The following is a 5,000-nucleotide window of genomic DNA, read 5'->3' on the forward strand; positions in this document are numbered from 1 at the left end:
GGGTGTGGCTAACCAGCTGGGTCACCACCCACCTGAAAACCAGGTATACTTAACAATTGGGTGTTGACACAGATACATTTTAAACTTTCTGTACACTTTTTTGAAATAAAATCTTCCTCCAAGTATAATCAATCATGATACCTGATGATCATGTTTCACAGCACCCCGTCTTTGGTTCTAAATATCGGTTTCGATATATTTTCGGTTAATCGACCACCCCCATGCACCTTCGCGGGACACTGGTTCACATACGGATGACAGCATGGTAAATGGCAAATAGCAAATAGCAGCAGCGGTCTTTTTCAAGCAGCGTGAAATCACCGTCGGAGTTTACAACAAGCAAATTCTTGAGCAATTCTCAGTTAGTGAAAAGGATTCGCTTGAGCAGCACCCAGCTGTGTTACCCATTAATGACATCATGCGTTACAGAGAGAGAGAGGGTCTATTGATAAACCAGCTCCTGATGTTCTCCTGACACGCCACAGCATCTAAACAGTTGATGGGAACTCACTAACTGTTCCATGATGCTCCCCGGTCACATCTAGGCAGTGACGGAGCGGAGGAACTAAGTACTCACATTTCTTTACTTAAGTAAAGGTAGCATTACCAGGGAGTAGAAATACTCCCCAAAAATACCACAAATTCAGTGGTGTAACTAAGTACACTTACTTAAGTACTGTACTTAAAGGACGACTTCAACACTTTTCAACCTATCTATCTTCATATAACTGGTCCTCACTCCTCACTAATGTTCAAGATAAAGTAGCACGATTTTTTCCAACTCGGTCTGTGTCTCTTAGGAGAGCTGTGGGCAGTTAAAAAACCTGTCTGCCAGTGACATCATCGTTTGAAAGATTTTTTTTAACAATAATTTGTATTATCACGAGAACAATGGCTTCCATTATAACATTGCAACTTTTCAGGAATAGAAAGCCTGCAGTTTCTATTAGCTTGGATTCCCCATCGATGACACTGGAAGACGAGTTTCTGAACTGCCCACAGCCCTCGTATGCAGCAAGGCCGAGTTCTTTTTGCGGCCCCGGCCCGTCCCGCGGCAACCGCGGCGGACTGGAGCCGGAGCCGCAATTTTCTCGCGGCCCCATTCAGTCCCGAGGCACCCGTGGCGGGGTTCGATATTCACCTGCGGCGGGACCGGACCATCACGGAGGGTTAGACTTTCACCCGCGGCGGGACGTAGCATCGCAACAGGTTAAATAACTCGCCCTTCCTCCTCCTATATGAGACACAGACCGAGTAGGAAAAAAAAGTGCCATTTTATCATGAACATTAGTGAGGTCCAATTATATGAAGATAGTTTGAAAAGTGGTAGTTGTACTTTACTTGAGTATTTCCAATTTCCAATACTTTTACTTCTACTCCACTACGTCTCGGATCAAAATATTGTACTTTTACTCCACTACATTTATTTGAAAACTTTAGTTATTCATTACTTTGCAGATATAATTTATAATATTATAAAACAGCCCTATTTTATACCGTGGCTATTTGACAATAGCCAATCTACAAGTCTACAAGTTTGTAGATCGGCTATCTTCAAACATTTTGTACTTTTACTTTTCGTACTTTAAAGGGGGAGACCACCCATTTTCAATATTGAACTGTGTCATTAATATACCTTAGAGGAGTTGTGTGGAAATAGAAAAAAAGTTCCCCCTCCCTTCTGTGTTGCCTAGAACTGGAGGATTGATTTTGGGGTTTGTATTGTAAAGTACAACTTGATGACATCACACATTGTACTTTACAATACAAACCCCAAAATCAATCTTCCAGTTCTAGGCAACACAGAAGGGGGGGAACTTTTTTTTTCTATTTCCACACAACAAGGTATATTAATGACATATTTCAATATTGAAAATGGGTGGTCTTCCCCTTTAAGTACATTTTGATGCCAACACTTTCATACTTTTACTCAAGTACAATACTTTTACTTACACAAAGTAAAATATTTTAGTACTTTTTCCCACCACAGTCAAAAATTACAATTACAGTAATTGAGTAAATTTACTTACTTAATTTCCACCAGTGCATCTAGGAATAAACATCCAGGCCTGAATGTTCCTGGGAGTCGTGCTCCACTGTATGTCCCACTGTTCTCTCTCTGACCCCAGAGACACCGGCTCATATACATGTATACTGTATAATTAGAGCCTGGTCCATTCCAGACGTTTGGACAGAGCCCTACACCACTCATTACCCACATGTTGACTGATATTTAGTTTTTTGAGCGGTGCCAGCCGCTCCAACACTTGACCGAGTGTGTCAGGGACATGCAGAGAATGTTAGAGAGGAAGGGGCTGACATTTCTAAAGGGGCTTTTTGATGAAAATATCGAAAATAGCAGACATCTAAGCTCACAACGCGTCGCAGCGGAGCTTGGAGGTCGGCTTTTTCCGATGCTTGCTTTCCACACAGAGAGGGCAATTCTCTCAACACAAGATGCTGCATTCGAGTTCAGGAGAGTTTGGACAAAGATTTGTTCTACCTCTAGGTTAGGTAATGAAGAAACGTTTTTGTGTGTATAGTGTACAGTTATTACGTTTTAGTTGTCTTTAAAGTCCCCCCTCTCTCTCTCAACTGAGCTAGATACTGTAGTTGTGTGGACACAACTACAGCTGAGACCTCATTGTGCCCGAGTTTGTTTTTCCACTGTTTTCCAGGAACGCGAGGCACAAAGGCTTGACTGTCCATGGATATATTGTGTTTCTGCTGGGTATTTCCCAATACCCAGCCCATCCAAATCAATATTTCCAGTCTCCTCCTGCAGATATCCAGTGACAAAGGAACACGAGCTGAAGCTAAGAGGATCATCATGGTGTTTATGTGAGGAAGCAGAAGGCAAAAGCACCGCATGATACGAATGTGACCACTGGCAGAAGTTTAGACAATTTGCAACAGTGTGTGTGTGTGTGTGTGTGTGTGTGTGTGTGTGTGTGTGTGTGTGTGCGTGCGTGTGTGTGTGTGTACGTGCGTATCTGTGTTTGTGGGCAGGTTTGTCCATGTTTGGAATTGTGGGACCTGTGACAACTGTTACATTGGATCCATGTGGTATTTTGAGGGTCCTTGTCAAGGCCCAGAGCCTGTGTGTGTGTGTGTGTGTGTGTGTGTGTGTGTGTGTGTGTGTGTGTGTGTGTGTGTGTGTGTGTGTGTGTGTGTGTGTGTGTGTGTGTGTGTGTGTGCCTGTATGCATGCACACGCGCATCCATATATGCACATGTAAGCTGATCAGTTTCTAACTGTATAGCCTTTGATTTGCCAGATATAATCCATGTGCCTGCCAAGTGCCTTGGTGATCGTGTTACATTGGTCGATGGAGAGCTCATTAAGTCAACCATTGGCTGGAAAGATGACGCCAGGAGATCAATGGTTGCCTCATATGAACCATCCCATGTGACACACCCATGTGAAGCATAGACCAATCAATGACCTCTGATTACTGATATCCCCACAGGGATATCAAACTGAAATAGTATAATTATGATTATTATGATTATTATTAGTCTATACGTTATTATTATTTAATAATATTTTATTCCAAGTGTGAAATTAACTGTGTACATTTTTGTACAGCATAATGTATTTATGCCTGAGTGAGGCACATGCACTACCCGTCTGAGCCACCGGGGTGCCCCAGCCTCTTTCCCGTCCTGCTGTAACAAGAAGGCACCAGGATTAGCATGATTTAGTTTATTGGTTAATCCATGCTGGAACGCAGGCATGCATGGACGGACACACAGAGAGAGAGTGAGAGAGAGAGAGAGAGAGAGAGAGAGAGAGAGAGAGAGAGAAGACAGAGAGAGAGAGAGAGCTTGGGTCCTTTAGTGTGCCCTCCAAGCTAAATTTATATGCCGTGCTTGGTTCCCGTGCAAAGTGAACCCACAGACGCTGGCCAGGGCCCCTTGAGGGCGGTGGTACTGCAGGAGGAGGGTTATGGCCATAGCTCCAGGGAGGGAGGGAGGGGGTGCTGTCCTAGGAGCTCCAGGGAGGGAGGGGGTGCTGTCAGAGGAGTGCCGTGGGGAGAGATGGACTGGAGGGCAGAGGATGAGCATGTTGTCCCTCCTCCCTCGGCCCCCGTGGACTAACATGGCAATGCTCTATTTGGTTTGGTTACGTAAGTCAGAGCGTAGACACGAGCACACGCATGCCATGCAGTGCACGCACGTGTGCACACAGTCACAGCATGCAAAAAATAACCCTTGCACTATCTGGGGTTTTAACTGGCACATGGCAATATGTACACAAACACAGACTGACATTGACATACACATGGGCAGTGTGAATAGCCTGTACAGACAGGCTTGTTGATGTTTGGGAACTGTAAAGCTAAAAAGCAGTGCTTTTGTCCAGTCAGTTACTATTTCTTTTTATTACCTTTACAACTTATCACCTATAATGAGATGAATCAATTATTTTATCAAATTATTTGATTAACCGCTGTGCCCCTAGTCACATGTCCACAGTACACTAAGTAGCTACATTATGTCTCCCATGACTTCCTCTACACTATATAGCCTACAAATTATATTATGCCATATTATGCCTTCCTTTTCCTCCCTCCATGGATTGTGCTTGGCTCATGTGCAAAGCATTTGTAAACAGCAAACAGGCTTGCTGTGCTAAGCTCTGGGTAAGTGCATGCACGAGTGCGCGAGTGTGTGTGCATGCATGTTCACACAGTCTCGCAGTTGATTGTCCACCATCACAGACTCAAACACAGCAGTGTCTGTCCATTGTCTCTCCAGCTCTATGCCGGACGGACAGATTAAATGGATTTCAGCAGATTATTTTTATTCCATGCCTGTTCTTGTAATAAGTAGAGAGAAGAGAGAATGATAGAGCAGTGACAGTAGAGGTCATCACTCATCACAGGTCGTCAGGATGAGTCATATTCAATTCAATGTTGGTCCAGCTCATTATCCTGACGCACGCACGCACGCACGCACGCACGCACGCACGCACGCACGCACGCACGCACGCACGCA

Source organism: Nannobrachium achirus (genome assembly GCF_963921795.1).
Source record: "Nannobrachium achirus genome assembly, chromosome: 6".
NCBI classification, from domain to species: domain Eukaryota; kingdom Metazoa; phylum Chordata; class Actinopteri; order Myctophiformes; family Myctophidae; genus Nannobrachium; species Nannobrachium achirus.